Consider the following 24990-nt stretch of genomic DNA (forward strand, 5'->3'; position numbering starts at 1 on the left):
TTCCTCAAGGATCTATAACCAAAAATACCATTTGACCTAGCAATCCCATTACTGGGTATATACGCAAAGGGTTAGAAATAATTCTCTACTATAAAGACATATGCACACATATGTTTACTGCAGCACTGTTCACAACAGCAAAGACTTGGAACCAACCCAAATGCTCATCAGTGATAGACTGGATAAAGAAAATGTGGCACATATATACCATGTAGTACTATGCAGTCATAAAAAAGGATGAGCTTGTGTCCTTTGCAGGGACATGGATGAAGCTGGAAACCATCATTCTCAGCAAACTAACACAAGAACAGAAAACCAAATACTGCATGTTCTCACTCAGTGGGAGTTGAAAATGAGAACACATGGACACAAGGAGGGGGACATTACACACTGGGGCCTGTTGTGGAGTGGGAGCTAGGGGAGGGAAAGCAGTAGGAGAAATACCTAATGTAGATGATGAGTTGTTGGGTACAGCAAACCACCATACCTATGTAACAAACCTGCATGTTCTGCACATGTATCCCAGAACTTAAAGTATAATAATAAATAACTTAAAAAAGAAATCTAAACTGAAATTTCAAAGGATCTAGAAAATCACTTGTAACAAAAAATCTAAATATCATGAGCACTGGGATAAAACTAAAGCAATGGTCAGAATGAAATTAACATCCAACTGAAAAAGTTGAAGAACGAAAAACCAAACAAAAGCAGGAGGAAAGAACTAAGACAAAAGCAGTAATAATAAATTATAAAAGAGAAAAAGAAAAGATTAATACCTACACATACATGCAATGCAACTAAACAAGAGAAAATAAAATACAGTTTAAAAATTGTGAAGGAAAAGGTAAAATTACAACTATTCGCAGAATCGATGTATACCTGGAAAATGCAAGGTAATCAACTGAAAAACTATCACACAATCAGCAAATTTAGTAAACTGGCCAGGTACATAATTAAAATAGCTCTCACATACACAACCAGTTAGATTTAATGCAAGATATACTCAATTATAATGGCAACCAAAATAAGACAAAATGCCTAGCAATATAAGAAATGCACAAGATCTACATAAGAAAACTTTAAAATACTTATGACACAAAAGAATACTTGCACAAGGCATACCATATTCTTTTATAGAAAGAGTAAATGTTATAAAGATGTCTATTGTCCTTAATCTATAAATTTAACACAATCTAACAAGGTAATTTAAAAAATGACCTACATAAGCAAAAATAGAAAAAAAATTTAAAGAATAATGAATATAGAAAAGCCTCATGACATTAAAATATATTATAAATCTATAAAAAATGAAACACAATGGTACTGGCAAATGAAGAGACAAGACAATTCTGTGAAACAGAATAGAAATTCCCCAAATAAACACATTTAGAATTTATTATATGATAAAGGTGTTATCTTAAATTAGTAGAGGAAAATAAATATTATTCAATAAATTGAGTTACATCAACTGGGTAAGCACCTAGAAAAACAAATTTAGATTCCACACCTCAAAAATTTAAGTTTTAGGCTGGGCACAGTGACTTATGCTTGTAATCCCAGCACTTTAGGAGGCTGAGATGGGAGGATTGTTTGAGGCCAGGAGTTTGAGACTCTTGTTTCTGTAAAAAATACAAAAATTAGCCAGATGTAGTGGTAAGTGTCTGTAATCCTAGCTATTAGGGAGGCTGAGGTGGCTTGAGCAACACAGTGAGACCTCATCCCTACAAAAAATTTTAAAAATTAGGCAAACATGATGGTGGATACCTGTAGTCTCAACTACTAGGGAGGCTGAGGTGGGAGGATCACTTGAGCCCAGGAATTGGAAATTACAGTGAGCTATGATCTCACCATTGCACTCTAGCCTGGGCAACAGAGTGAGACCTTGTCTCTTAAAACAAAATTAAATAAATAAATAAACAAAACATTTAAATTCTGACAAAAAAGAAGCTATGGAAGAATTATTTTATAACCTCAAAGACAGAATGTATAAGAATACAAATGCAGGCTGAGCGTGGTGGCTGCCAGTAATCCCAGCACACTGGGAGGTGAGGTAGGTGGATCACCTGAGGTCAGGAGTTCGAGACCAGCCTGGCCAACATGGCAAAACCCTGTCTCTACCAAACACACAGAAATTAGCTAGGCATGGTGGCATGTGCCTATAATCCCAGCTCTCAGGGGGCTGAGGCAGGGGAATCACTTGAACCCAGTAGACAGGGATTGCAGTGAGCCAAGATAGCACCACTGCACTCTAGCCTGGACATTAAAGTGAGACTCCATCTCAAAAAAAAAAAAAAAAAAAAAGAGAGAGAGAGAGAATACAAATGCAATAAAATTTAACTATACAAATTTTTCAAAATTTTCTGCCAGGCAAAATCATAATCAAAGTCAAAAGACAAATAACAATATGGGTCAAAAATTTGCAACTAATCTCCAGAAAAAAGTGATAGTTTCCTTAACATATAAAGACAGAAAGATATGAACAGACAGTTCCCAGAAAAAGAAATAAAAATGTCTCTGAAGAAAAGATATTCAGCCTCATCTTAAGAGTTTGATAACAGTGTTGGTGAGGATGTAGCCATTATTCTACATTACTTATGAGTGTCTGATAGATCAAATTCTATGAAAGGTAATTTGGCAATATATAACAAAGTTACAAAGACAAAAATCTTTTGACCCAGAAATTCCACTTCTAGGAATGTATTCTACAGATAAGAGTTATATACATGTGAAATGGGAAAGGTACAAATGATTTATTTCACCATTACTGATAAGAGCAAAAGCTTAGAAACAACTTAAAATGGTCATCCATATGGAATCTGTTTTGCTAATATGGCATTAAAAGAACAAATTATTTCTCTATATTCATTGGTATGAATGATATCCAAGACCTATGAGAGCACAGAGTATGCTACCATTTCACCAATGCTTACAGGATCACATGAGGTATTTTTTTTAAATTAATTTTCACTGTTTTTTTTTTTTTCTGACTGGTCAATACAGAAAATTTGAAAAACGCAAAATATAAAGCAAAAGTGCATAACTGGCCGGACATGGTAGCTCATGCCTGTAATCCCAGCACTCTGGGAGGCCAAGCCAGGTGGATCACTTGAGCTCAGGAGTTCGAGACCAGACCAGCCAACGTGGAGAAACCTTGTCTCTACCAAAAATACATACATAATACATACATGCATATATACCTACAATTAGCCGGACATGGTGATGCATGCCTATAGTCCCAGCTACTCAAGATTGGGAGGCTGAAGTGGCAGAGGTTGCCGTGACCTGAGATTGTGCCACTGCACTCCAGTCTGGGCTACAGAGTGAGACCCTCTGTCTCAAAAAAAAAAAAAAAAAAAAAGGGCATAACTAATCCTTTGCTTTGAGGATCTTTCCTGTACACACATATATTACGTCTACATGGACTGCATATTAAGTACACAATTTTGTATTCCACTTTTTGTATTTAATATATCAGCAACAATATTTTTTCTTGAAAATATATCCAAAGCTTATTTTGGAAGGGTTGTCCATATAAATTATATGAATAGAATATATTTTAATAATTTTCTAATGTTTTGAAATGATTTAAATATGCTCTAATAAATATATATTTTTACCACACTTCTTCACAATGGTCATGGTTACCACATGATTTCATCTTTGTAAATATATCTATTGCTAAAAATATCCCATTTAAAAAAATTAGCATTTCTTAAATTCTGAGTATAGATGAGCATTTTTGGATGAGTGTTTTGACTACTTATAATTATTCAATGAAATATCTGTTCATTCCTTTACCAATTTTTCTTTGGTTGTTAGTTCTTGGTTTTAAAAAGGATTCCAAATAGAAATTAGCCCTTTAGCTATTTTACCTGTTACAAATATTTTTACCAGTTAATATTTTTTTTTTACCCTTGCTTGTATTGTTCGGGGGACATATTCCTATCAAAATATATCTTCCTTTTTCTTTTTTTCTTGAGACACGGTCTCTCCCCTTACTCTGTCACCCAGGCTGGAGTGCAGGAGTGTGACAAGATATATCTTTCCATGTACTGAAATCTTCTTAAATGACCCCCAGTACAATCTTTAAGTTTTCTTCATAAAGATCTTACACATTTCTTAAGTTTACTTCTGGGTATATTACCCTTAAAAAAAAAATTACCACAACTGTGAATGAAATTTGTTTTTTCACTGTATTTTATCTGTCTATTGTTTTCATATATAAAGATGATTTGTGTTTTAGAACCATTATTTTATTTTCAAGGTGTTTTTAATTACACTAACAATAGATGAACACGTGCTTATATTTAAACACATAAATGAGTCAATATTACATAGAATAAAAAAGCTATTCATTAAACATTTTTATCATTCAGAATTTTTTGAATCCTTATTGTTTTTAACAAAATTCAATAAATTTCTTTAGCTTTTTCAGGTATACAGTCAGATCAATAGCAAAACAATGATAATTTTGTCTTCTTTTCAAAATACATAGCTCTGATTTCATTTTCTCAATTCATTAGCCACTCCGCCCAAAATTAAGTAACATAATGAAGTGATGACTGACATCCTGTAGAAGACTAACAGTAATGTTACAGAAGACATGTTAGAAGTACATTTTAGGCATACTTAAAGTTATAAAAATAATATATTGAATACTGTGTACATACACACATACCCACATACACACTTTTAGTGCCTAACTTTATATATACATTGCAGGCAAACACTGCCGAACATTTTTAATTGGAGGGTGAGAAAAGATAAGGTGATGCCACATTTTGAGGAGATAAACCTAATTAGTATCTGTAAATATATTTAGTAATCCACAGTGGGAACTTTCTCTTTGCAAGCTATGTGAGAATGAAAATCCAAGTGGGGATTGGAGATTTGTTCACTGAGTATGAGGATAGGAGAAGGACTAGAGGTGGAACTGTTTGACTTTTCTTTTTGAGATGGAGTCTTGCTCTGTTGCCCAGGATGGAATGCAGTAGCGCAATCTCAGCTCACTGCAATGTCTGCCTCGTGGGTTCAAGCGAATTCTCCTGCCTCAGGCTTCCGAGTAGCTGGGACTACATGTATGTACCACTACGCCCAGCTAATTTTTATATTTTTAGTAGACATGGGGTTTCACCATGTTGGCCAGGCTGGTCTTGAACCTCAAGTAATCCACCTGCCGTGCCTTCCCAAAGTGCTGAGATTACAGGCATGAGCCACCATGACTTTTCTTCAGAGAACATTAAGTGGTTGATCATCCTCTATGAGACAATGGATGGGGTAGATGTGTGCAAATTGTGGTAGGGACTTTTCAAGGGTGAGGCTAGGCAAGAGCTGCTACTCTCCAGGATCCAAGTAAGAGCTTGACTAGCTGGCACCTGGATAGCAGCGCCTGCAATGAAGACTCAGAAAATATTAGAAGACTTGTTCTCAGGTTTCAGAGTACCTATCCTCTTTATCAGAGCAAGGGTGGTTTGGTTATAAAGCTGTAGAACCAGATTCTTAGAACTGGATTCTTCTCCAAGAAGTATTCCATTTTCTGCTGCATGAAAGTAACCAAGATACAATGTCAGAGCCAGAATCAAACATCTGCTTAAACATTAACATGATTTCTCCAGTATCTTTTTCTCTAATGGCCATCCACCAGGGATCAGGGAGAGTGGATGTTGTGGCCAGAAAGCACCAGGTGCTGCAAGATATGTGCCTCAATGTATAATTTTAGGTTTCCAAGTATAATTAGTATAAAACAAATCATCTTATGTTAGTGTATGCATTTAGAGATCACAGGGCTTTCTCATAGTTTTAATTTCATTTGAGAAATTTTATGAGACATAAAGGGAAAGTGTCAGCTTCATGCTATAGGTAATAAAAACTGAAGTTGAAAGATTTTGACTATTCAAAGTCACACAGCTTTAGTGGCAGAGAAGACAGTAAAGTCATCTATGTTTTTCTATGAATTTTGACAATCTTTATATTGGCTAGAATCTGAAGAAAGAGGAAGAAAAGATAAAACTTTATTTTCTTTATGCTGTGCAATTCTTCCCAGTTGTTGTGAAATCTTAATGTTGAAACATAGTAAAAGTCATCTAATCCAATTCCCTAATTCAGCATTTGTAAGTCATAAAATGAAATTACTGGGTCACAGCCAGCAAATTAAGCAGAAAAAAAAAAAGAAACTGTAAGATTACACTGCCCTAATAAGTCCAAATAATTGGTTTTATTAAACTTATTTCTAAATCTAGGTCAGAGTCCAAAAAGCTTGAAATACACTACTTAGTCCTGGGTTCTCAAATGGGGTACATGAGAATCATCTGGATCTCAGGACCAAAAGATTCCAATTCAGTAAATCTTGAACAAGAATCAAGAACCTACATTTTAAAAAGGCACTAAGGTAATTCTGATGGAGAAAGTCTTGAGGACTACTTGAAAAACTATGCTCCATATACATGCATGTTCTTCTTTAAAAGATTCCCAAGATAGCAGGCCATGTGCCATGGAAAGCCACCCCAGTCCAGAAGTGCAGGACTGGATGGTATGGGCCTGCAGAAAGCAGCCATGTTTTTGTAATGGTTTGCAGGTTATTCCTGTACCGACCTCCATTCCATATTGGGTTACTGGGCTAGGGACATGTCCAGGAAGGGTAACAACCATGGCTAAGGTCTGGGTCTTTTACACAGTTAATAGTCATCAGAAGTGAGCTGGTATCAACGTATGACCTCCGATGACCTGAGTTCTTTTTGACCTTGATTGTTAACACAATTGTTAATACTTTCATTCAATAAACAACTAAACCACTGCATTTCAGGCACTGTGGTGGGCACTAGTGGAAATAATACAAAGATGACTGTCCCTGGAGTTTTCACACTCAGCCACATTAACCAATACCCCTATTTCCAACACACAGAAGGCAATAAAATGGCTCAGCAAAGGTTTTGTCTTTCCTTCTGGCAGAGGTACCTTATGGGTTTCAGACACCAGGAAGGAGGCCTGTCAGAGCCTGAGATAAGGGGACCATATCCTCCAATTTCACACCTCTCTTCCTTCACATACCTGAGGGAAACATTGTTCACATCTTTCAAGAACTATAGCCTCTGTGGGTCTCATATCAAGATATGAAAAATAAATGTCAAATCTAGAATCCTAGAAACCATGCTCTTCAAGAAATGGCACTGAGAAATACATATTAAAAGGATTGTTTGTGTACATGCTACCGTATTAGCAACTAGTACATTTAGAAAGACTCACATTTTACAGATATTCCTTCTAGTAAGGTGCTAAGTGAAAGTAATCTTTGGATTATAGAGAGGCTGAAAGCCCTCCTTTATTCACATGTCACTTCCTGGTAGCCTAATGAGTATGTTTCACTGATTCGAAGGCAACTAATTTAATTTGATCATCTGAAAGGATGTCTGTCAAAGGGTTCTCATAGTTATTGCTGGGTAGTGAAAACAGATGATTTTTATTTTTGCCTTGGTAAATTTGTTTTCTAACTTTTCTTACAGTAATTATGGATTACTTTTACAATTAAGAAAATATGTCTTTTTTAGAAAAAAAAAACCTTCTTAGATCAAAAAGTAGACTGACTCCATTATATCTTAGAGCAGGTTCTAGATTAAAGCCTTAGGAGGTATTTGTGCAGATACTGTTTTGTTTTGTTTTTTTCAGTTTTAAAAAATCTGGAGGTTCAAGTATTAAAGAACTCATTCCATGAGAACCTTGTGACTCTTAATATACAACAAAATTTGTGCCTTCCCTGGCTCAAGCAGACAGAAGCCTACACAGGAGCCTACAAAAGATGCAAGAAGCCTACAAAAATGACCTGATCTAAGGCCACTTCCTTGTAGACTCTGAAAAATCTGTCTGGCAGATAACCTTTTCACCTCTGTCCTCCTGTTCTATAGGGATCTCTCACAGCTGCATGAATTACCGGTTACACTCAGCATCAGTACCCCTCTCTACTATCGATCATGAAGAAGTGAGCTTTCTTTTGAAAATTCAAATTCATTGAAGTATAATTTACACACAATAAATTGGATATACTCAGTAACTTTTAACACCTATGCAACCACCACAACCAAGATACAGAAATTTCCGTTACCCTAAAAGGATTCTTTGTGCCCCTCCCACTTCATCCTCCATGTATTCCAGACTCTGGTCTCAGCAACCGCTGAGAAAAACACCCTTAAGATGAAAATTTATCAACATGGAATAAGTCTGCCTTTCCTACAGTTTCAAACAAACGGAATTATACATGATGTTCTCTTTTGGGTGTGGCTTCTTTCATTCGGCATGCTGTTTTGTTTGTTTGTTTGAGATGGAATCTCACTGTCACCAGGCTGGAGTGCAGTGGCATGATCTCGGCTCACTGCAACCTCTGCCTCCCGGGTTCAAGCGATTCTCCTGCCTGATCCTCCTGAGTAGCTGGGACTACAGGCGCACACCACCACCCCCAGCTAATTTTTGTTTTTTTAGTAGAGACGGGGTTTCACCATGTTGGCCAGGATGGTCTCAATCTCTTGACCTCATGATCCACCTGCCTCAGCCTCCCAAAGTGCTGGGATTGCAGGCATGAGCCACCATGCCAGGCTGGCATACTGTTTTTAAGATTCATCCACGTTTTTACATTGTTTGTTTCAATTGCTGAGTACAGTACTATTTTGCTTATAACCAGCAGTGAACAAAACCAAACTACATCATACTGGAAATTCATGATAAACAGTATTTGGGGTCATTAGTGACTTCATTCACCTATACATCTTTTCAATGATTCATTTTTTCCTCATTCAACATATACTGTTCTAGTATTGCCTTTTATGTATCAGGCAATATGTCAGCCACTGGTTAAATGTAAGCTGCACACTTGGTTCTGGGATCATGTATTTAATTTTGATCCTGGGAAAGATTATTTTTTGTAATATTCAATAGTAGCCCTGCTTATCTATGGGAATGTGAAAACTGTGTGGGGCAGTGTTAAACTTACATGGATAGGCACCCCGTGTCTAGGTGTTCTTTGTAGACTTCATGAATAGTGTATTTTGTTCTATCTTAAGAATGAGGTAAGATGGCGCAGCCAAGATAGTATTCCATGTTCAAGACAGGAAGAGCTAAGAAAAGGTTGCCTCCCATTACATCTGTCACTATTATCAGAAAAGCAAAATCTTCCCAGAAGCCTCCAGCAGATTTCCTCTTATGATTAATCCACCAGAACTGGGTCACATAATCATCCACAAGTGCAAGAAGGCCAAGAACGATCTTGCAAAAGAAAATAAAATGGTCATGATTGACACATATCAATCATGATTCACAGACTGAGGCTAGTAATTGTTATTCTGAGCAAAATTGAGGTTTCAATAACAAAAAGATGAAAGAAATACAAACTGGGTAGGCAATATGTATGCTGTGTCTACCATGGCTTCTCATGATGATGTCTGCAGGGAGCCTCGGGATGACCCTGGCACAGGGCAATATGAGTAGTAAGAGGGAGAATGGGAAAAAGCATTCCAATAGATGGGTACAACCTTCCCTAGCCTATACTAAATAAGATCTTTGGAGACTTCTAAAAATATCATACACAATTGAGGCATTTACTTTTGTTAATGGATTCATGCTCATAAAATCATAATTATGAACTTTCTGCCATTAATTATAACACAAAATAAAGACAAATAACATTTGCATTCCCTGCTAAAAGGCACTCTTAAGCCCCAAAGCTTGAGTAAAACAAAATTTCTAAGGGGAAGCCAGAGTCAGATCATCTTCCTTCAGCCTTATTCCCCATTGTGCTCCCTCACCTCCTATGTATGCCTCTGGAGACAGGGAAATCAATCATGATCCTATTTTAGGTTCCAGGGGGATAAGAAATATCACCCTTCTTTTCTCCCAAAAAGGGAGAAAAGTCAGAATCCATGCACAGATACAAATGGGAATAAGCAGATGAAGATCAAAGTATCAGCTTTGGAACTAATAAAACCTACCTCAAAAGACATGCCTTAGATGTGTTATCTCAGTGGGTAACCTAATAAATACTTTACCACAGAATTCAGTATTTCCAACCAGACATAGGCAGGGCAGGACAACAGTAGTCCTTCCCTAAAATAATAGGCTTACTGCAATAAATGCCCTGAAAGTGTGAGTGAACCAGACATGCCCCCCTCTGCCAATGTGAAGATCAGAAGGGGAGAGAAGCAAAACATGCCCATTTCCTTATCCACAACTCATAAATCATATAGTCTCCCTCCTACCATGAGGAGGGAGAGTGGCTGGAAGTGTTCATCACTCTCTTTCTGCCTATGAACTGGAGTAGAAACTCCTGCCCTTCATGGAAACAAGAGAAACTAACAGTTCCTCTAACACTTCTGTTTACAAATACCCTAAAACTGGTCACTAGGTTTGGATTTTTTTTTTTTAAGGAATAGATAGGGCAACAATAAGGACATTAAATGTAAAGGTGACTCTCGAAAGTTCATCTAAAAAGTAGGATCTCACAGCCGCCTCCTTAGCTAAGGAGTAGAGATTTCATTCATGCCAACCTATTTACATATAGAATCTATTACTTGGATGAGGTAAAATGCTAGTTTGAATGACAGTGAGAGTCAGCTGTCTGGAGATTTAAAATGCAGGAAGTATGGGGGAGGGGTGTTAAAGCCATTGCTAGAATCTTTCAGTGGCACAGTATTTAAGTATATAAGTTTATTTCAGGATCTGGGCTCCTTGCTTAGAGTGGCCCTCTAGCTTATGGCATTGGTCTTCAGATATATTACAAGTTGATTTTGTTTGACCAATCCAGCATGAATGGTTTATTTGTAGCACAGTGGAAAGAAGTTCATTATTGTTATACTTATATATGATACTGGCCTACAGAACAGTGAATCTTAAATGGAGGTATGCATTAATCAAAGAGTTAATTAATGCAGACTCCTAACACCCTACCCTAACCTCATAAAGTAAGCCGGGCATAGCTTATGCATATGCATTTTTAACAATTGCCCTGGGAAATTCTGATTCAGATTTTGGAAGGTCCATATTTTAAGAACCATCGCTATAGAGATGAAGGGAACTTTCATCAATTTCAAAACAGCTCTAGTTTCTTCTATTAGCAGTCAATCCACACTCCTTTAACCTTCTTTGTTAAATATATTGTTAAATGCTATCCGACAGAAGAATAACTTCTTAATAAGTCTATTAGGTCAGTAGCTTTCTAACTGTATGGTCCACTGGTAGAATATGAAGCTTTCTCATTAATCACCCCCCTCCTTTTGGTGTGCTCTGCTCTAATCAAAGAGCTGACAGAAGACAATAGAGGCATTACTGCAGATTCAGTTTGCCTATACGAGCATCCATTTCTCCTTTTTTCCTTCTAACAGAAACTTGATTTGTCATGTGCCCTTCCCCTTCACATCAACACTGGAAGCTGAACCTGCCCTCAATTATAGGGAGAGGACTCAGAAGTCTAAGAGTAATTCGTTTTCTTTGCCAGTGGTTGGTTCAGAAATTGGCACATGAGGCCAGGCACATTAGCTCATGCCAGTAATCCCAGCATTTTGGGAAGCCAAGGTGGGAGCATCACTTGAGGCAAGTAGTTCAAGACTAGCCTGGTCAACATAGCAAGACCTTGTCTCTCTCTCTTTCACACACACACACACACACACACACACACACACTTTTTTAACACACACACACACACACACACACACACACACACACACTTTTTTAAATTAACCCAGCATAGTGGTAGCTCATGCCAGTAGTCCCAGCTACCTGCTTGAGCCCAGGAGTTTTTGAGATCAGAGTGAACTATAATCGCGCCACTGCACTCCAGCCTGGGCAACAGAGAAAGACCTGGTCTCTAAAACCAAAAAAAAAGAAAAGGGCCCATGTTTAGAATCTGGCCAGTAAGACACACTGGGGAACTCTGCTGGGAGGATTCTAGAAGTTTTCTAACAGTGTGAGCAAATGTTGCCAGCTCTGGATGTGATGTCTGAAACAGCTGCAGCTGTCTTGCTACAGCTTAATGTTGAAGTCATAATTACATACTTTTTCACCCACCTATTGTACATAAAATATGACAGAGTTGGAAAGAACCCGCGCCCTTGATGACATTACTGTGCCAGTGAATAAAGGCAACCAAGCCTCAAAGCCTACCCTGTAGCTGGAGTTCCTGTTATCAATGAGTTAATTTTATTGTTTAATCTTCTTTGAGTCTGGATTTGTTATTTGCTGCCAAAGCATTATAACTGATATAGACATCTTTGTATCATTTCCTGTATTCTTCTGCAATATGGCCAGTTATGTATACATTTCATTGTGCCCTCCTCAAAATGCTATCTTTTGGATTTCTGAATATTCTCATATTTTTTACACACATGCATAATTACACATAGACACACACTTTACTTTTCTGAAGGTTAAGATGTTTATACTTCCCATGTCTTTTCAAGAGATGTGTTATATTCATGGCTACTGCCTCTACAGCTGCTAGCACTCTTGAGTATGTGAATGCTACTGAACCATGATTTTAGAAGCAAAAAATAAAATTTTAGCTAATTTTACCTACCTATCTGGGTGCTGTAATTTATGAATGTCCTTAACCAATTAATATGAAGAAGGTGCACATCTTAGAAATTCAGCCATGTATATAGAGATAGTAAATGTTCTTGTTATTCAAGATATGCTGGTGACATTCAAGTGAGAAACTCAATAAATCTTCACTATTAGAGAAAATGCACTCAGAAAGACAAACACCCTCTTCCTCCAATTTTACCATAGGCCTTTAGGTATCATGTCTAAATTTGCATTTGGATTAGAGTTGGATACAGTTATAAAATGAATGTCAGTGAGAGAATCATGTAGAATATTAACAAAAGACTGTTCCATTAACCCATCTAAACAAGTAAATAATCTCAAGCCTGGTTATAAAAATTACTTTTAAAATCACAGAGGATCACAGAGGTACTTTTTAGTTTGAGGGTCGATTCTCAAGGGTCCAAGACTCAATTTTCTCAAAATTAAGGCTTATTCATATTCAATGCATGTAATAAGCTTCAGGGAAGGACTGGCTTGTGTGTCAGTGTACAGTCTTCCATGGCTTTTTTTTTTTTTTTTTTTTTTTTTGAGATGGAGTCTCGCTCTGTCAACCAGGCTGGAGTACAGTGGCACAATCTTGGCTCACTGAAATTTCTTTCTGCCTTCTGGGTTTAAGCAATTCTCTTGCCTCAGCCTCTCGAGTAGCTGGGATTACAGGCACCTGCCACCACATCTGGCTAATTTTTTTATTTTTTGTAGAGATAGGGTTTCACCATGTTGGCCAGGCTGGACTTGAACTCCTGACCTCAAGTGATTCACCCACCTCAGCCTCCCAATGTGCTGGGATTACAGGTGTGAGCCACCATGCCTGGCCACTTCCATCACTTTTTAAAAGTACATATACTTTAGTGCCCCTGCCCCAACTCAGGACAACTCTGAAGGGCCATCCCAGCTCCAGAGTGTGCTTGTAGGATACCCTGACATCTTTGTTGTGACTACATCACAGCTCAACTCCTCCTTTTGCCTAATTCTGCTTCCTTTACTCCCTCACCCATATTATACCCCAGAATCCTCCCCATCAAGCCACCTGTAGCCAAATCACGGTCTCACAGTCTGTTTCACAGCAACCTCAACCTACAACACTTTTCCTCAATCGGGAGAGTTGGAAGCCTGTCCCACCTCTCTTAAGTCAAATGCATTCTTCCAAACCTTCATGAGAGCAGAACAGGAGTTGAGAGTTTGACACACCATGTTTTGTAGTTTCTGATTCTTATTGTACAACAAAACCCTTCTCTGGGCACTTTTGAAGATTGTGTGGAGAGGAGTGGAGGTGTCTTCACTGACTGCCCCTTGTCCTTCAGCATATGGGAAGAATATATTTAGGCTCTTCCCAAATAAAAAGGGGAAACTTGGCTGTAATGACATAAAATTCTACTCGGAAATTAGGAACTCATTTATTTGCTTAGCATTTGTCTCTGCTCTTAAAAAATTCAATGAGAATCTCTGAATTAATATTTATAAAAGGTTTTAGAACTAAGAAGATTTTGAATAGATAATAAATACATAAAGCAATACTCAAAAGGTAAAAAAAGTATATATATTTTTATATATACACACATACATACACATACTTTTTGAAACTAGTAATTCTTATTTCAATACAAAAAGGAATAGTCAAATTGTTTCTGCTAAAATACTAGCAATTATATCCAATCTAATCTAGTATTCAAACTCAAAACCAATTAGCAAGTATTAAATACAATCAGTGTCTTAAATTTCCATCCCCACCACTTGGGTTCTAGTTACCATTATCTCATGCTTGGATGACTGGTCTTATGCCTACTCTGCCCCACTCTAATACTTTCTCCAATTGCAGCCAAGGAGATCTTCTCAAAACTCGAAATTGGTCTCAAGTGTCATCTCCTTCTCTCCCCTCCAACCACCAACCTTTCTTCTAGTACCTATATTTGAATGGTCTTTCCTATCACAGATCCTTTGCATATATCAGCCCTTTAACAAGGACACACATTCCTTCCCTCTTCACTTGTTAACATGTATTCATGTCTTCAGATTTCTGCTTGAGCATCACTTTAAGAAGACTTTCCTGATCTAACAAAGTCAAATTCTCTTGTTACAGACTCTCATAGAAACTTGTGCTTCTTTCTAATATCTGTTATATTTGCATTTTTATATTTGTGCTTATCTGGTTACTGATGATCTATAGAAACCTGTGCTTCTTCCTAACACCTATTACATTTGCATTTTTGTATTTGTGATTATCTGGTTACTGGTGATCTATAACAGTAAACCATCAGCAGGGGCAGGGGTTTTATCTGCTTTTACTTACCATTTATAATCCCTCTGTTGGAGTGGATGCTCAATATGTATTCACTGGGTGAAAACATTGGCAAATGTTTTATCTCCTATAAAATAGCCCCCAAAGAAACATGAATTTTACCATCTATTTTCCTTAGTTGTTTCCAGTGATCAAAAGAACCCCAGTAACAAATCTTTGGCTAGAAGATTCATTTTTTAAATATATGTAACATGAGGAAGATGGGGCTGGATCTTCTTAGCACCCACACATTTTGGAAGAGGATTGTAAAGCACGGACGGCATAATTTAGATAGTGCCCCCCAAAATGCAAATATTCTATTACTTGTGACCACAATATCAACATCAGGACCATTTCCTTCTCTTGACACTAAAAATAACTTCACAAAATGGGGAATTATTCAACTTCTTGTCTGCACTCCTTCTCTGAAGTTGGTAGCCTAGCCATCATTTGAACCCTGGTAGATGATAGAACCTTATTCAATCTAATCTCAAGTGAAGATATAGCCCTTTTCATTCCATTTTCTCCTTTTTTGTGGATGGGTTATATCTCTTTGCTGAATTATATTCTTGTGACACCAATCAAAACATATGGGATTAGGGCTTGGAGGGAGAAGAGGAAAAGTAGTAGATTGTTCGCAAATGTTAGGTTGAAAGAATTTAGTTTAGTCTTAAGGCCTTGAAGAAAATTTCCAATGATAGCAAAATCTTTTTCTGGGAAAAACTGTTTTCATTTTCACTTTCCACAGGCTTTTTAAAACAATTTAAGCCTCTAGGCACAGTTTTAAAAAATATTTTTATAAGTTTCTGGCTGGGTGCGGTGGCTCATGCCTGTAATCCCAGAACTTGGGAGGCCGTGGCAGGTGGAGCACCTGAGGTCAGGAGTTCAAGACCAGCCCAGGCAACATGGTGAAACCCCATCTCTACTAAAAATACAAAAATTAGCCAGGTGTGGTGGCACATGCCTGCAATCCTAGCTACTCAGGAGGCTGAGGCACGGAGGTGGTAGTAAGCCAAGATTGTGCCATTGCACTCCAGCCTGGGTGACAGAGTGAGACTGTCTCAAAAGACAAACAAGCAAAACCTTTCTGCTAATTTGGAGGCCCTGAAGCAAGAGTTTTAATCTAGAGTGATATGCATGTATTTAACACTGTGTGAGAGCCCTGTAAACGTATGCTAAAATTTCAGTGTATGTTTGGGAGTGTATTTTTCTGAAGAAAGAGTCCAGATCTTGCTTCAGATTCTCTATCTTCAATACTTGGTATACTGCCTGGCATATAATAAATGCCTTATAAATACACAAATAAAATGAGAGAAGGAATAAAAGCAAAGACCTAAAGACATTCAAAGGAATGGCCACAGAAGTAAGTTATCTAACACCAGGAAACACTAGTGTCAGTGAAGCCCAAGGAAGAGAAGATTTGAAGAAGAATGTGGATAAACTGTCACATGTTGAACAGAGGTCAAGTCAGACAGGGTCTGAGAAGTACCCACTGAATTTAGAAATGAAGTGGTAGTTAGTGACTTTTAAAACTAATAATTTAGTTGAGGGAAAATATTGCAGGTGGTTGAAGAATAAACAGGTATACTTAAAAAAAAACTTTTATACTATGTTTTTGCTATGCATTTCTATGATATATTTAGAAATGCAAATATTTACCACTGTGCTACAATTGCCTACAGTATTTAGTACAGTAACATGTTACACAGGGTTGTAGCTTAGAAGCAACAGGCTACACCATATAACCCAGGTGTGCTGTAGCTACAACAGCTGTGTGTGTATAAATAAACATGATGGTGAATTCATCTAATGATGGATTTCTCAGATCATATCCCCATTGTCAAGCAATGCATGACTGTACTTAGAGAGTCCCACAGCTGACGTAATAACTGAAGCAATCAGGTCTCAAAAGCTTTACCTGTCATTTCAAGTGACAATGTCAGGGTCAACAAATCCAAAACAAAATGAAGGACATCTAGAGAGAGAAACCCACAGCAAAGACTAGTTAAGGGTGGTTTTCTCAAAACAGATAGAGATGGAAGGCAACAAGAGGGTGTGTGTTCCCCAGCACATCTCTCCAGGCCAGCTGAGCCAAGCCTAGGAAAGGGCAATGGAGGTCCTCAGCCCGTCAGCCATGACACACACATACATGACATAATCACTCAGACTCACCTAAAATTAAAAACAACAAACAAACAAATGGAGGACTCTCTCATGCCTATTCTGCCAATTTTAAGTCAGTCCAGTCTCTTAACGTTCAGTAGGTCATCAGGCAAAGGTGACATATCACACTCAATCCCCAAACTGATGCCTATTCTCCAGCTTTTCTTCTCCCTCTGGCTACAGACACCTAGAAGGAGCTGGTGACATTAAATACCTAATCACTGTTACTTCCCTCTTTATGTGTTTCCTGGCTTGGATGGAGACCTACCAAGAGGGTTAGTTACAGAGCCAGGGTCTAAGATGAGTGCTTTTAACACTCTCCACCTAGCCAAACCTACTCTTTCCTGAAAACAGTACAGCAGTCCAAGTGTGGAAGGAGAGAAGACAGCTGCTTTGAAAGGCAGTCTAAACAAGTGGTTAAAAGCACATTTTCTAAGGGCAAACTTCTAGAGTTTATATCCTACTGACAGGTAAACAGAAATTGAGCTTTATGTTCCTTATCCACAAAATTGAGATAATATTATCTCATATTACTGAAAATATTAAAGGAGACAATCTAGGTAACTCAGAATAGTGTCTGGAATACAATAAGCACTCAGTGTATGTTAGCTATTACTACAATTTCTGACCTAGGGTTATGTTTTATTGAATAGGTCTAACAGAGGGGAAAAGGTGCAAGAGTGTAGTGGTTAAAGTGATGGGAAGAAAAAAGTAGAAGCTGACTGGGAGAGAGAATAGTACAGCCAAGGGATTGGAGTTCTTGAAGCTGAAGTATACAGATGCACTGGAAATCATTCAGCTAGAAAGCTGGGAAAATGTGCAGCGAACAGAAGAGTTTTTTTTTTTTTTTTTTTTTTTAAGTTTTTAAGGGTGTAGCTGCTGACATTGTAAGATTCAGAGCCTGGGTGGCTTCATGAAAAGGTAAAGGTCACTAAACTGGAGGTCAAGCAGTTGAACGAGTAATGTTGGTTCAGTTAACCACACGGAATTTGAAGTGACCATCATAAAGGTGAAACTTGGGGAGAAGAGGGTAACTATAAGGCAGGTGCCAAAGTATTCAGTGAATGAAAGGAAACGAATGAGAATGACAGGGACAGAAAGCTCAGAAAATAATAAAGTTGTATTGTGTGAGCACACCTAAAGAAGGATGCCAAATGCTCTCCCGAATTCCAACTGACACTAGCTGGTGGGAAAAGACAACAGACCCAAGGCTGCTAAATACCTTGCAATGCTTAAGAAAGGTGAGCCTAGTGACAGTACAGTGAACTGACTTATCGAGTACTGCTCCTGCTGAGAAGCACAGCCATCAAACTGTTTAGAGTGCCTCCTTAAAGAAGCCTGGCTATTTCAGGTGTCATGGCATCTCTGAGGCCCTTTTGAAGGATCATTCGTGTCCTCTCTCTGCCTCCGCACATACTTCTACCACAGTATGGTTCATACTTTATGTATGTATGTATTAACTGATTGACTGATTGATTGAAGACAACATCTTACTCTGTCATCCAGGCTGGAATGCAGTGGCACAATCACAGCTCACTGATGCTTCAATCTCTTAAGCTCAAAGCGATCTTCCCACCTCAGCCTCCCGAACAGCCAGGACTACAGGTGCAAACCACCACATCTGGCTAATTTTTACTTTTTTGTAGAGATAGGGTCCCTATGTTGCCCACAGTGGTCTTGAACTCCTGGCCTCAAGTGATCCTCCTGTCTCGGCATCACAAAGTGCTAGGATTATAGGCATGAGCTAACACACCTGGCCACACGTACACATTTAAATGTCACTCTCCCATAGGTACCTCCAGGGGTGAGGCAAGATGCAATCATCTTTTCATGCCTATCTCTTAATGCTGTGCAGGCACTTCATAAATGTTATTAAATGAGAGTTCTCACAGCCACCAAATCAGGGAGCAGAGCATAAAAAGAATCCTCTCCTATGAAGATGGTCCATGCAGCATTTAAGCTTTGACTATAAAGAATGATTTTTCCAGCTGGGCGCAATGGCTCATGCCTGTAATCCCAGCACTTTGGGAGGCCAAGGTGCTTGAAGTCAGGAATCTGAGGCCAGCCTGGCCAACATGGTGAAACCCTGTCTCTACTGAAAAAGTATAAAAATTAGCCAGGTGTGGTGGCAGATGCCTGTAATTCCTCCTACCTGGGAGGCTGAGGCAGGAGAATCACTTGAACCTGGGAGGTGGAGGTTGCAGTGAGCCCAGATTGTGCTACTGCACTCCAGCCCTGAGCGACAGAGTAAGACTGGGCCTCAAAAAAAAAAAAAAAAAAAAAAAAGAACGATTTTCCAATAAAGATTAGAAAGGAGGTGTGATTTTTTTTTTTCACCAACTCGTAGGATAACATTTCTAAATACTCCCTATTAGAAGAAGTCATGGTTGGCACCTAAAAAGAAAAACTCAGGATTTGGAGAATAAAGTTGTTAGTGAACTTGGAAAATCCTTTACTCAATACATTAAACAAAAAACAATGATGTCTTAAATTAGCAAAACCCATTTGTATTCCTTGTTCTTTATTTTTTTATTTTTTACTTTTTTTATAAAGATGGGGTTTCACCATGATGGCCAGGCTGGTCTTGAACTCCTGACCTCAGGTGGTCCACCCACCTCGGCCTCCCAAAGTGCTAGGATTACAACCGTGAGCCACTGCACCCAGCCTTGTATTCCTTGTTCTTTAAAAACTTTTTAAAAAATTGATTTACCCTAGAGTTTAAATGAGATGCTTATAAATTCATCTTTTGACTCACTGAGATTATCTCCAAATGTCAAATTTTCAAATTCATCTGTATTTGATATAAATTCTTGAACATGTAGAAAAAGTAGGGAAAACAAAATGACTATATCTTAGGATTTCAGCCTAGGTGAATTCACATTTGGTTGGGGTGGGAGGTTTACTGTTATTTATTTAGAGTGAAACAGAAAGATGGAGAAAAAGGGTATGAAAATAATAAAAATTTTAAAGGAAAACAATTTTCAGGGTAGTACAGAGCAATCCTTAGATACTTGAAACATTATTTAAAAAACATATTTGCTCCAAATTTAATGATATCACTTCTCCTTCAGTTCTTCAAACTTGAAGGTCTTTGATGAATAAGCATAAACTTCTCTGAAAACTTCACAAAACGAATTACTTTTTTGGGACTCATAAAATAATTTCTTGTAGGCTCTTGGCCTTATTCTCCTTTGGGTTTAGGGAACTCAGTATACATTACAAAGTCTGTGCAAGGAAATAAGCACTAACAGAATGAATACTATTCCCTCCTCATTACTGCACAGACATAACTAAAGAATACAAACTTCGTGTTTTCTGTAAAAAAGGGCCCTGAGAAAAGGAAATTGATAGTGAAAATTCCAAGATGTTCATGGCTAATGTTCATTCAGTAGTGAAGTGCTGTCATGTGGTAAAGAGTTTTATTTTAGGGGCAGGAATTTTTGTAATTATGTAAATGACTTTACTCCTCTACTTGGTCTTTAAAAATTAAATATACAAGCATATGTTCTTTACAGCATTATGTAAGTAAAATTATAGCCATAATCACATTTAACAATTGAAAGGATTTTTAACATCTGAATTATGAATATAAAATAATTTCCTGTACCTCATGTTTAGATAAAACACTGTGTTACTTGAGGGTAAGATTTTTTTTTGTTAATTTTCCCAAATCCCTTCCTGATGATACCTCACACACCGGTTTTTCTTGCCACAGCACAACACTCAACTGATTATCTACACAGAACAGTCTACAACTCTATAATTATTCCTGTGCTACCTTCCTGGTTCTAACTGAAAGTACAGACTATCAGACAACTATAATTATGGTTGGGATAATTTCTCCAGTTACATCATTCTTACACTTGCCACCCCAAAACTTGAACACTTTTCTGCCCATTGACATAATTTCAATACATCTTTCAACTGTAGTTTATTTTTATTATTCATAACTCAGAAGTCTTCAATATTATTTGTCTACTGGGATGCCTAATCACCTCCAGAATACTCATAAAAATTAAATAAGCTATCAAAACATTTTTTGAACTTTTCTTACAATGAAGATCTCTAAAAATTAAACAATGTTTCTATACTTCGACCAGTTTAAAAATAAACATGTTAGGCGGGGCGGGGTGGCTCACACCTATAATCCCAGCACTTTGGGAGGCCAAGGTGGGCAGATCAGAAGGTCAAGAGATCGAGACTATCCCGGCCAACATGGTGAAACCCCGTCTCTACTAAAAATACAAAAAAATTAGCTGGGTATGGGGGCACGCGCCTGTAGTCCTAGCTACTCATGAGGCTGAGGCAGGGGAATTGCTTAAACCCAGGCAGCAGAGGATGCCGTGAGCTGAGATAATGCCACTGCACTACAGCCGGCAACAGAGCAAGACTCCGTTTCAAAAATAAACAAACTAGTTGGATTCCTTGTTAGAACGTCTATATGTTGGCATTTCAATTTTTATTATACTTCTTCAGGGAACAAAATACACCCCATGCTTGATGACAATCAACAATAATGAGCAGAGGAAAAGATATTTAGAAAGAAAGTTTATAACAGTGAATTTCTGAATGCAAAAAAATTTCAGGGCCAAATATTTTTCCACTATTAATTATATTGCAGTCGTGTGCTGCATAATGATGCTTCACTGATGGTCCCATAAGGTAATAATACTTTATTTTTACTGTACCTTTTCTATGTCTAGACATATTTACATATGCAAATACCATTGTGTTACAACCAACTATGGTATCCAATAAAGTAACATGCTACACAGGTTTGTAACCTAGGAGCAACAGGCCGTATCACAAAGGTGTGTAGTAGGGCATACCACATAGATTTATGTAAGTACACTCACAATAATAAAATAGCCCAATACATTTCTCCGAAAGTATCCCTGTGATTAAGCATGCATGACTGTGTATTTTATATCTAATTCAACTCAAACACAATTTTTTAATGTTGTATTTATAATGTGAAATAAAGACTTGGCTAGACACAGTGGCTCATGCTTATAATCCCAGAACTTTGGGAGGCTGAGGCAGGCAGATCACTTGAGCCCAGGAATTCAAGACCAGCCTGGGAAATATGGTAAGACCCTGTCTCTAGAAAAAATTCAAAAATTAACCAGGTGTGGTGGTGTGTGCCTGTAGTTCTAGACACTTGGGAGGCTGTGGTGGGAGGATCACTTGAGCCCTGGAGATAGATGTTGCAGTGAGCTGAGACTATGTCACTGCACTCCAGCCTGAGCAACAGAGCAAGATTCTGTCTCAAACAAAAGAAAAAAGAAATGAAGACTTGTTTAATTCATTGAGTAAACGTTTACTGAGCTCTGACTATGTGCCAGGCATGTTCTCAGTATGGAGGATTCACAGGTGAAAAAGATAAACATGGTTCCCACTTTTCCATTATCATGAAGCCTAATTTTTAAAAAAATTAATGTTGTAGATGTAATCAAATGAAGTCTATGTTTTATCTTGAATCATTTACATTCAAGAATACTTAAACCTGCAATAAAATGTTAAAAAGTCACAGGTGTTACAGAGTCAGGGTTGAAAAAGAGCTCATCAGTTCCAAGACATACATTATTTTACATTTTGACATCTCTGAAATTAGTCACATCTTATAATGTGATCAACCAGGCAGCAATGGAGATGCAGTTGGCACTGCCTACACGTGCATCAATACTTCAAAACTCAGAATGAGCACCAGGGGCTTGGAAGAAAATCCCAGGTTCAATGGTGAAGGCATACTTTTAAGGATTTTTTTTTTTTTTTTTGGTAGAGATGGGATATTGCTATCTTGACTGACCAGGCTGGTCTTGACTTCCTGGCCTCAAGCAATCCTCCCATCTGGACTTCCCAAAGTAGTGGGATTACAGGCATGAGGCACCACACCCAGCCTTAAGGATTTTTGATGATTCAAGATTCAATAAAATATAACAGTTCAAAGTTTTCATTGATTATAGGTTAGGAAAATGAAATTCAGAGTGGTCACATGACTTGCCCTAACTCACAAAGCTGGATAGGTAGAATAAGTTCAGGTCTGTTTTTCATATTCACTCCTCTACCAGTGTTCAGTTATATGGAGGAAAAGAGATGTCATACAAAATAAGTAGGTAAGAAGACGGCTCTAGTTTTGTGACCATGAGCAAGGAACTTAAACCGTTTTTGCCTCAGTTGCTCCATCTATTAAAATAGGGATTTAACAAACCTAACTCAGAGTACTGCTGTAAGTATTAAATAAGATAATATATGTCTAGGACTTATCACAAAGATTGGCATATTGTAAGTATTCCATAAACATCAACTATTTGAGGTCACACTTTACGTTTACTATACACTAAGTGAAGACCACATATAGTTATTTGTCTAAAGCACTACACAACTAAATAAACTGGTCAAATGTTTGAAGTGATAAATACAATAAACATTTCCACCTTAACAATGTTTTGTCCAGGTACTGTGCCAAGAACTCAGTAGACCCACCTGCAAGAAACCATACAAAAATGAAGATTCCAGGCTGATGTGATGATCAAATTAGGTACTTCAATGTGTGTGAATGCATTTATAAGCACAATCTCAGCATATAAACAAGAAACCAAAATGTATAAACAGATAATTTCTTTTTGCTTTCTTTAAAATACTGTATTAGAATCACCTGAGGAACTTGGTAAAAATTTTTAAAAAAGCTATTATAACTATGTATATTAAGCCTGGTACAGATGCCTCAAGTTTTAGAGGTTTAAGCCTTACTAGGCCAGCTCTTCAGATTTTGAGAGTTTAAGTGAAAAATCTAAATTATAACAACACAGTATGTGAAGTAAACCTGCTTTAAATATTAGTTTCTACATTATTGTTTCTATAATAATAGTAATCTGTATTTCAATATCAACTCATCACATATTAAATATTTCAGTCAAATCAAAATGATTTCCATTGAAATCTTCAATCTAAAAAATAGACAGTTAAGCGCTTAAAAAGTAATTTTAACCACTAGGAAATGTTAATGATAACTCACATTTGTTTCTGTTTCACTCCATGACAAAACCTATAGGACACCCTGCAGAGAGGAAAACCCACATTAATATATCCAGAATTTTATTTTCAGAAGCTTCTTGTAATTAAAGCCTTGTTATGAGGTGCCTTCATGTCACAACTGCACAGTGGCAAAGTAAAAATATTTTAAAGACTAATCTATTTTCTCATACCTTTTTAAATCCTTTTGTTAAAATCTCACAAGTACTAACATGTTACCTAAATTTAAACCTTAAAACAATCACATGACCTAATAATGTGAACTCTACGTATTAATTCTAAAACTTTTAATAATACTTTACTTATGTTTGAGACTTTAAAAAAATAAATAACATATTGCACTATGCCCATCCTAGATACTTTCTAGGATCAAAGGCTATCTGGAGCGGGCAGGCTGTGGTTGAGTGTGGTTGGGTCAGCAGAGAAGAGCCTTATGACCAACTCTGAACGCCTCCACAGTGACGAGCATCTCGAGTGAAATAACCAGACACCAGGCACCAAAGAGTATGGCAACGCGAGGTTACATTTAGGAGACTCCAGCCTTGGCCGCTCGGGACTCCCGACGAACCGCACCTCTCCCAGTTCCAGCATCCGGCCCGCCCCTTCCTCTCAGGCTACCGCAGTATCGCCCGCCGAGCTCCGGGGCTGCGGGAAGTGACGGAAACAAAAACTTGGTACACAAAGAAGGGCTGGGTCAGAAGTGAGGCCCCACCCTGTCAAGAAGAGTGACTTTTCTAGAAAAACGTAGCGGCAAGTTAACTGGAAGAGCGGCGACACAGTTCCTAGGACTGCCTGCCACCAGGCAATCTCATCCTTTGTCCTTTGAGAGGCCTCCTTGGGCTCTAAGTGCGGCTGAGCAACCCTTTACTCGATCTCCATTCCGGGCCCTCACTGATAGCAGCCATGACAGTTGCATCCGGATATATCGCATAGCCGCG

The 24990-nt window shown here is 37.9% G+C and overlaps 1 long non-coding RNA gene across 3 annotated transcripts; it reads right to left on the reverse strand.

Moving 5' to 3' along the window:
- Positions 1-4231: 4231 nt before the first annotated feature.
- Positions 4232-24983, reverse strand: LOC144578716 (uncharacterized). Of its 3 annotated transcripts, XR_013525033.1 has the most exons (5): positions 24577-24983; positions 24036-24077; positions 23455-23503; positions 14867-14942; positions 4232-5539 (listed from the first exon to the last, which is right to left on the reverse strand). It is a non-coding gene; the product is annotated as an uncharacterized LOC144578716 (long non-coding RNA). The 3 variants fall into 3 exon arrangements; XR_013525034.1 differs by lacking the exon at positions 14867-14942; XR_013525035.1 differs by lacking the exons at positions 14867-14942; positions 23455-23503.
- Positions 24984-24990: the final 7 nt, after the last annotated feature.

Source organism: Callithrix jacchus, chromosome 12 (genome assembly GCF_049354715.1).
Source record: "Callithrix jacchus isolate 240 chromosome 12, calJac240_pri, whole genome shotgun sequence".
In the NCBI taxonomy this organism is placed as follows: domain Eukaryota; kingdom Metazoa; phylum Chordata; class Mammalia; order Primates; family Cebidae; genus Callithrix; species Callithrix jacchus.